This window comes from Carlito syrichta, unplaced genomic scaffold (assembly GCF_000164805.1).
Source record: "Carlito syrichta isolate Samal-C Ts95f unplaced genomic scaffold, Tarsius_syrichta-2.0.1 Scaffold227949, whole genome shotgun sequence".
NCBI lineage: Eukaryota > Metazoa > Chordata > Mammalia > Primates > Tarsiidae > Carlito > Carlito syrichta.
In genome coordinates, this window is record NW_007172045.1 from 1 (window position 1) to 9864 (window position 9864).

At 38.4% G+C, this 9864-nt stretch overlaps 1 pseudogene; it reads left to right on the plus strand.

Moving 5' to 3' along the window:
• Nucleotides 1–6: 6 nt before the first annotated feature.
• LOC103253404 lies at nt 7–992 on the plus strand (annotated as a pseudogene).
• Nucleotides 993–9864: the final 8872 nt, after the last annotated feature.

The following is a 9864-nucleotide window of genomic DNA, read 5'->3' on the forward strand; positions in this document are numbered from 1 at the left end:
TGCAAACATGACAAAGAAAAAAGCCTCCCAAAAGAAGCAGAGGGGCAGACCTTCCTCCCAACCCTGTAGGAACATCGTGGGCTGCAGAATTTCTCACGGATGGAAGGAAGGAGATGAGTCCATCACCCAGTGGAAAGGAACCATTCTGGATCAGGTGCCTATAAACCCCTCTCTTTATCTGGTGAAATATGATGGAATTGACTGTGTCTATGGACTGGAGCTTCACAGAGATGAGAGGGTCTTGTCTCTTAAAATTCTTTCCGACAGGGTGGCATCATCTCAAATTAGTGGTGCCAACCTTGCAAATTCCATAATTGGCAAAGCAGTGGAACACATGTTTGAGCATGAGCATGGTTCTAAGGATGAATGGAGGGGGATGGTCTTAGCCCAAGCACCTATCATGAAAGCCTGGTTTTATATCACCTACGAGAAAGATCCTGTCTTGTACATGTACCAGCTTCTAGATGATTATAAAGAAGGTGACCTCCGCATCATGCCAGAGTCCAGTGAGTTCTCCAGCAGAGAGAGAGCCAGGAGGAGTTGTAGATGGCCTGATAGGTAAGCATGTGGAATATACCAAAGAAGATGGCTCCAAAAGGATTGGCATGGTCATTCACCAAGTGGAAGCTAAGCCCTCTATGTAATTCATCAAGTTTGATGATGATTTCCATATCTATGTCTATGATTTGGTGAAAAAGTCCTAACTGTTAAGGTAAAATTTGCCACTTTTGTGGGAAACCAAATGTATAATTTGTAGACACTTTGAAAATGTTTCTTTTCAGTGTATTGAAAGCTTAAGGGTCCCTGATAACCCCACATCTTTGCCAGCATAACTGTTGTTTTGTTCTAAAAATACAAATTTATGTGGACATGACATGCTGTGTGTAAACACTTTGTCTTGTTGAAAAGATTGGGTGTGTTTGGTGGAAGGGGCATGAAAGAAGGAACCGTTGTCAATTCCAGCTGTGAATAAAGTTCAGCTAGACTCATAATCAGTCATCTAAAAGTGGCATGGTACATAGCTGTTCTGGTCTGGAGGTGGGATAGGGGAAGGTACTAGGGGTTGGCTGCAGGGGAAAGGAAAGGGGAGGTGACAGCTTAGGAAGAGGTGGGGGAAAACCAAAAGGGAGAGGCTCCCTGGGGGAGAGGATGAGCTATAAGGAGGACACATCCAACTGAGAAAGGAGAGTGAGATCTGGGAGCTTAGAGGAAAACAGAATAAATTGAGTGGAGAGGAACACAAAGCAGCTTAGAGGAAGTCCAGAGTAAAGGGAAGAAAGAGCAAGTTGACAGGGATCTGAGGAGAGGCTAAGGAATACACAAAGAGAGGGATTATAAGGGATGTGAAAGAAGGGGAGGGACACTGAGGAAGAAGGAATTCAAAGAAAAAAGTGGGGAGTGGGGCCCACGAGGGGTGGGAAGGCCCAGGAAAAAGTTGGACTTCTGGCATTATCCACATTACTCTTCCTAGCTCTATGCACAAAGGAAGTGGCATCTGTCAAAGAAGGCAGGTGCACTGGAGCTTTCCTAGAAGGGCATTTTGATAGAGTTGACTCAGTCGAGTTAAGCAGGCGCCAACTTTATACCGATAAGGTTTTTTGTTTGTTTGTTTGTTTGTTTCAGGGAGTCCATGCCACTCCTGCCCAGCAGAGGCCCAACCCTCATTCTAAAGACACTAATATGGTGTTCCATAAGTGTTGAGCTGTGAGCTCCCTCTGCACATTTTCCCTACACTGGATAAACCATACTTGTAGGCAGTGAGTTAATAGGACTCTCAGAAGTTATGCGATGTCCTGTCTTGCGTTTGGAAAGTATTTTATCCAGAAAAGATGGAACCGTACTGAAGCCAGGTACAACGAGTCCCATCACTGTTCTTCCTGCAAGAATGTTCCTTGCCTCCCTCTAGAGGAGAGGCATCAGAGGATTGAGCCTAATTTCTCTCCAGGGTATGAGGAGTACTTCACTGTCCATGCTTCCTTCAGTAGTTGCCTGAAATTACAGGGGGTACCAACCAGTGCTCCAGCAAAGAATGCCTGATTCCCCAAGAAGCCCGGGGGGTGGGGGAGCTAGACCCCTCACAGAACTGGTATCTTCTGACTGCTCACAGATACTGCCCTGTCAATTTTGCCCACTCTCAGCTCACAGAAACCTGTCTGTGCTTTGTTTTCAGGTGAGGTAAAAGTTGGAAATCTTACCTTCATGGGGAAGTTGGGCTGGGAGTTGTGGATCTGTATAACCTACTATTGGCTGTATAACACCGCATGGAGGGGTTGTGTCCCCAGTAAACTCCCTCGTGACTATGGTGTCCAAATCATGGGTCTGCCTCTTTCTCTTCCTCCCTTCCTTGTCTTTTTCCAGTCCTGCTGTATTCCCTCTGAAAACCCTCTCTTGATTTCTGCACCCCCTCCTGCCATTAAGTTATACCTGTCATCCCAAAGAAAGAAAGCTGGCAGCTCCGGGCTGCCCAGGTCTCCCTAACTCCATGCATAGTCGAGGAAGCTCCTGGAGCTTCTGGGAGTTAAAGGAAAGTGGTGAATCCAGTTCATTCTCTCCACCCAACATGACCTGGGGCTGATTGCCTCAAGAATCACATAAGACAAGCCCACCTCACATAGCAGATGCTAATTTTCTCTTATTCATCACACAATGTACACTCCAGTGAACACCAGCAGGCCGCCCAAGGGCAATTTCAGTCAGCTGTCAGGTTTTGTTTGATCTTTGTATTTTTATTGCTTCCTATTTTAAATGAGGCACTTTAGACATTTGGATGATTTCACATAGTCAAAATCCATATCTGGCCTCTCATGAGAACAAAACACAAGAAAGAAACATGAGGATTAGGGTGTGCATTCCAACAAGGATACAAGCAGCTGGGTCTGAGGTAGGACTCAGCCCACTTTAGATTCAGAATGCCCTCTCCAGTTGGCCGCACCTTCAGCTGGCATGCTTTACTCTAACAAAATTCACAGTTGGCTCCTACAGGCATTTGCGTTTGTAACTTTGGGGCTAGACCCAGGAAAACCGTCTCTTGGGACTTGCTTTAACCCCTTTGCTTTTAAATTTACTCGCTTTATCTTCATCCCACAGATACTTTGGGTGGGCTCCTTGCCAGGTATTCTACGTGCAATTACTGATGATGTAGCAATGAAAAAAAAGAGGAAAATGACCCAAAATATCTTACCCTCATGGAGTTTTCATTTTCATGTAAAAGACAGACAGTAGCAATGTAAGGTAAATATAAAGGTTAAATAAACAAAAGTATTTTCATAGTTACAAGTGCTAAGAAGAAAAAAACATGTCAAGACATTGTTGTATCAAATTCCAAGGAATAGACTGAAATTGGATAGAAAGGGTTTCTAGGGTATGTCTCACTGAGAACTTGCCTTTTGAGTCAAGACCTGAATGCAATAGAAAAAGTTGCCCTTCTCTGAGGAAGAAACATTCCAGATTGATGGCCATCAATTGCTGAGTTCCTGCCACAGAGCAAGAGTAAACCTGGTATATTTAAAAAGCAAGAAGGATGCTAGCATGGCTGGGGCTGCATGAGCAAGGTAGAGAATAGCAGGAGGTGATTCCAGAGAGGTAATGGAATGAAGGAAAGACAGATAATTTTGAATTCTGTAGGTTTTAAAATGGAATTTGACTTTTACACTGCATGTGATGAATATCTATTTGTATATTGATAACAAAGAAGTGACATGATTTTCCTCAAGACTTAATGAGATTACCCTTGCAACTCTGGGGAGTAGTTTGTATTGGTATAAGATGATTATGAGCCATTAATTAATAGACTTTTTTGATAATACTGGTAACAAATAATGATGGCTTTGACCAGTCATGTGCCAGTGTATGCGCTAACCATTAGTTGAATTCTGGCTATATTCTTTAAGCATATCCTGCAAGTTTTGCTATTAGATTGGATGTACAATGAAAGAGAAATAGAATATGAGTCAAGGACAACACCAACTTTTCTTAACCTCTTTTGAATATTTTCTAAGGACAAATCCCCAAGGAAACTATAAATGTGACAGTTGAGTTCTTAATGCCCAGATTGAGTGTACAGTGCTGATGAAGTGATCACTGAAGAATGATAAACTGATCCCCCAAATATTGATTAATTCTTGTTTTCATCTTCCCCCCGCTGAGATGCTCTCCTAGCCCTATGTAGAAAACTGTTGAGAACTAAAAAATGTTATTTTGGCAATGGGGCAGCAGGTACCCCAGAGAAAGTTTCTCTCGGAGTTAAAACAGGTAGTGAAAAATTTAGCATACTTGCTATTCAAAAGTTCATAGGATTCAGATGGGGCTTGAACTTGTATCCTGTCTGGTTAAAAGATGTATGTTTATACTAAAATAGAATTATTCAAAGTGCATTGCCTAAGTTACATCCCATTCCCTCCTCCCCAAGCCCAAGTGATATTACCATTCCTAAGGATAAGTGAGTTAAAATGGAAGAGGGTGTCATAATAGTTGTTAATGTTGGGATTACACAGTCAATCTGTCTTGGTTTGTACATTCGTTGCTGTTAAAAAGATATAATCAAAATCCTCTAACTTTCTCCCTAGGTCATTACTATAGATAGATGCAAGGTGACGCATTGGAATATTAAAAGTCTTCTTTCTTTTCTTAGAGATCATACTGCATCCCTTAATATCCCATGTCCTTTATTTAGCTTAGAGAAATAATGCTAGGTCTAGGCATATCTGTAATAGTTATGCTTTCAGTTTCAGATTGAACTTTGCCACAGTTCAACATAATGTTATGGTTGAGGTTTCAGAGGATTAAAATTTTTAAAAAATTAAATCTGCAAGTTTCTAACTATTTGAGAGACAAGCACAATAATCACACAAGTGGAGGTCAACTGATAAAAGTTTAAGATATGAGGCTACAGGGCATTTTTTTACTTCACCCAACAACCACAGGCAGAACTGGGTAATGATGGACCTCTCTGATAGGAATAGGTGTCTACGGCCCACAAAGCTTACCATGTTTGAAAACAAATCAGAGTGCATCTTCTGTCCAAAAGAAACAGACATAAAAGATAAACCAAAAGTTTCTCACGTGTCCAAATCCTCCCAAACTCACCAATTGGAGAAGTCTTTGGGGAATAAGAAGCCAGCAGAATGAGAGTACTATTTGACAACCACTGTACATAGTACTCTGTAGGAGAAATAAAATAGAAATTTTTTCACTTTGGGAAGTTAATATGTTGCACAACACACCCAAGCATAATGTACAGTGGGTTATAGTTTAAAAGATAGATATCTATTTTCAATGTGGCTTCGATATCTCCCTCCTTTTTTTTTAGATTCAGGGGATACGAGTGCATATTATTTACATGGACATATTGTGTAGTGGTGGAGATTGGGTCTCAGATGGCCCATTCCCAAGATAGTGAACATTGTGCCCTGTAAAATTAATTCCAGAGGCTTCTGAGATAAATTATGAGCTGATAAGTTCACTTATTTAAAGAAACAACAGTATACATTGAAGGATGAAACTCACAAAAATGAGAGTATGATTCCACTGACTCCCCTATACATTTCTTTCCCCCATCATAAAGGAAGCAAACTATACCACTGTTTGACCACAGGAGTGGCTAAATAAAACTACTAATAAAAAGACTAAAAAGTGCACAATGTGAACTCACTAGAAAGCACTACATTTTAAAATGCTAGATAAAATATGACAGATTTCCTTTTAAAATGTACAGATGAACGTTTTTAATTTTAAATTTTTGTTTTATTTTATTTTATTTTATTTTTTTATTTTGAGTTGGAGTCTCACTCTTGTCTCCCAGGCTGGAGTGCATTGGCACACTCACGGCAACCGCAGTCTTCATCTGCAGGGCTTAGGTGATCCTTCTGCCTCAGCCTTCCAAGTGGCTGGAACTACAGACATACACCACCATGCCGGCTAGTTTTTTTGTGATTTATTGTAGAGACAAAGTCTCACAAAGTTTCCCAGGCTGGTCTCGAACTCCTGGACTCAGAAAATCCTCTTGCCTCGGCCTGTGAAAGTGTTGGGATTACCGGCTGAGCCACCGCCCCCGGCCAAATATTTATTTTAAAGATGTGAGGTCAAATTCAGTGTTAGATATACAAATGTTCACTATACAGGTACCCTTGTTGATAAGGTGTGTCACCCCCTCACCTGGCAGTTTCCCACTACTGCCAACTATCTTATAGTATTATGATACTTGTTCAGGCTCTGCTTATGAGTGAAAACATGTGATACTCAGTTCTTTGTTTCTGTGATGGATCACTCAGAATTATAGACTCTAGGTCCATCCAAGCTGCTGTGAAGTTCATAATTTTGCCCTTCTTTATGGCTGCGTCATATTTCATCATGTATATGTACCATATGTTTTTATCCAGTCCTCTTTCCATGGGCAGCACGGTTGGTTCCATGTTTTTGCTGTTGTGAAAAACGCTGCAATAAACATATGTGTGCAGGTATCCTTTTCATAGAGTGATTTGAGTTCTTCCAGGTATATTCCCAGAAGGGAGACTGTGGGGTTATATGGAAGGTCAGTTTTTATATCTTTTTAGGAATCACCAAACTGTTTTCCACAGAGGTTGTACTAGCTTACACTTCCACCAAAAGTATGGAAGTGTTCCCTTTTCCTCACATCCTCTCTAGCATCTATTGATTTTTAAGTTATTGATGATGGCCATCCTTACTGGAGTTAGTTGGTATCTCAGTGTAGTTTTAACTTGCATTTCTTTGATGACTAGCGAGGTTGAGCAAGAACAGGCATATAGCCTAATGGAACAGGATAGAGATTCTGGAAGCACAACTTCAATTTCTCAACCAACTCATCTTTGACAAAATCTCCACCATCAATCACTGGGAAGAGGAGAACCTATTCAGTAAATGGTGCTGGGAAAACTGGCTGACCACATGCAGAAGATTGAAACAAGACCCCTACCTATCACCTTACACAAAAATCAACTCTAAATGGATCAAAGACCTAAACGTAAAACCTCAAACTATAAGAACCTTAGAAAATGCAGGAGACACCATTACGAAAATTGGAAATGTCAATCAATTCCTGATCAAAACCCCAAGTGCCCATGCCATAAGAGATAAGATAGACAACTGGGACCTCATCAAACTGAAAAGTTTCTGCAAAGACAGATAAACCGTCAAAATAGCAGGGAGACAGCCCACAGACTGGGAAAAAATAATTGCCGCCAAAGGCCTAACATCTAGAATCTACAAGGAACTCAAATGTGCCAAAAAGAAAAAAACAAATAACCCCATTACAAAGTGGGCAAAAGATATGAATAGACACTTCTCAAAAGAAGACATACGAGCAGCCAACACATACATGAAAAAATACAGATGTACTTTAAAGATTGTGAGGGAAATCCCAAGGGACAAACAAGAGAGAACTGGAAATGAGCAGTAAGAACATATCCTGATGCTTTGGCAGCATGGAGGGATAGGGATATTTTCTCAGCAACTAATGGATTTGAACAAGAAGATAAGGCTTTAAGCCTGATAAAATTGGGTTTGGGCAACTAAGATCTCATGTTTCTTTCAATTCTCCACATAACGGTCAGAACGTTCTTTTAAAAATGTAAATAAGATTATGTCACCCTCTTGCTTAGAACACTCCAAAGGCCTCCTTATTACAGTTGACATACAATCCAATCTTCATGCCTTACCCTGCAACATTATCAACATTATCATGAAACATAATCAACATTATCAACCAGGATAATGTTATCTCCAAGGGTGAGAAAATTCATCAATTGTGGGTGAGGTGAAAAAATAATAAGTATTACAATGGTCCGTAGCCCTTCAAAGCTCAACTGTATCTGACAAAATCTTATTCCTTAGAACTTAATCACTCTTGTTTTCTTGGATATCACATGAATAACATTGCCCCTGAGCTCATGAAAAATACACAAAATATATGCAGGACTAGCATTACAAAATCATAGCAAATAGATGGTTGTGGTTGTAGGAGTTTCAATTTGTTACTCATTCTTGAAGTCATATACAAGAAGTGGACTGTGTGTGCTTATTGGCTGTCATTGACTGACTTTATGTCTGATCTTCAGTGTCCTTGTGTGTGACTTGAGTTTTGAAAATTAAACAAAAATAATTCAAATTCAATTTTAAATAAGTTGTTTAAACTTTCATTATTTATGCCAAGTGCTGAAGAGAAAAAAATGTTCACAATATATGAATAAATATCTAGCAGCTAGTTAAAACTTTTTCTGATAACAAGAAAAATTTAAGTTAAATTCACTAAAAATAATTTTCAAGAAATTATTGTCTTACAAGTGTTTTATTTTTACTAGAAAATAAGTCTTGAATAATTTTTAAAAATTTTATTACATTGCTATTATGTATTAATATAATTTGTCAATTTACATATGTACTTTGATGCATTATAATTTACATAAGTAAATAAATTTCATTAAGTCAATCAGCAAATATAGTTATACAGTTAAGTTAGATGTTACTAGTTTTCTATTTTTTTCATTTAACTTCTATCTTCAAATTTAATTCATACTTAATCTTAAGTATAACTTGTTATTTTTATGTATAAAGCATAACTACACATGCATTTATTAAATAGATATACGGTATATCAGTAGAATTCAAATTCCATGAGAGAACAATTAGGACCAATATATATATATATTAGAACTACAGGCACGCACTGCCATTCCCAGCTTATTTTTGATTTATTGTAGAAATGAGGCCTCACCAATTTGCTCAGGCTGGTCTTGAACCCTTAAGTTCAGACAATCCTCTCACCTAGGCCTCCCAAAATGCTGGGATTACAGGCTTGAGCCACCACGCCCAGCCTCTAGTTAATTTTTGATGAAAGTGGTCATTGCTATAAATTAGTCTTTAAGTAAAGTGCTGGCTACAACTGATACAATATGCTTTGCCTTTCTGGCTGTAATTTTTCAAGTTTTTTTTTATTTAATTTTTTTAATACAAGAGCTGTTTAGAAGATTGCTGAAATTGATAAATACTGGGTGAGGGGTGAGACAAGGCAGCACATAAATATTGTTAAATGAAAGATATCTTCTTTATCTGTAAAAGTTTTGTTTATATCAGTACAGACAGCTTTAAGAAGAATGAATGCATTAGCACTGAGAGAGGGAAAAGATGCCCACCTTGTCAGCCAAATAAGGAACTGCCAACCCTCAAAATCAATGAAGTGAGAAATGTCATGATTGGATTGCATTCATTTGTTATTGCAGTGTTGTTTGTAATGGCAAAATAGCTGGAGGAGAAAAACCCTGAATGTTCATCAATAGGAAAATAGTTTAATACATTGTGTTTATGAATCACATGAAATATTACAAAATTATACAAATATGTTTTGGAGCTATATCTATTGGCTTAACTTGTGGAGCTCCACACAAATGTTCATACTGTGATTTCCTTTATGTTAAAATGTAAGAAATACTTCCAAACTCCTATATTTTTATATTGTTTTAATATTATAGGAAAAAGGTTTAGAAGAATACATACCAGGGATTTAACATTGGTTAAATGTGACTGAAAGTGTAATGGAAGCACATTGGATAGTTCCAGGAGGTGGCAAAGAAAAAGGACAAGAGATAAAGAAAAATAATTAATCTTTTGTATTAATTATAGATATTTTCATTGTTATAAAGACTGCAGTAAACCATATTAACTTTTGAGCAAATTTTTTTTTAATGTTAGTGGATTTTTTATATTCAAAAGCATGAATATCACAATTATTTATTTGAGTTTTGTTAATACTAATATATATATTTTCTCATAGTATAGATTAGAATGATGCCCTTTATATCATGCTTGTTTGTAAGATAGCTCTTTATTTCTCATCTGCAACTGAATCTGGAG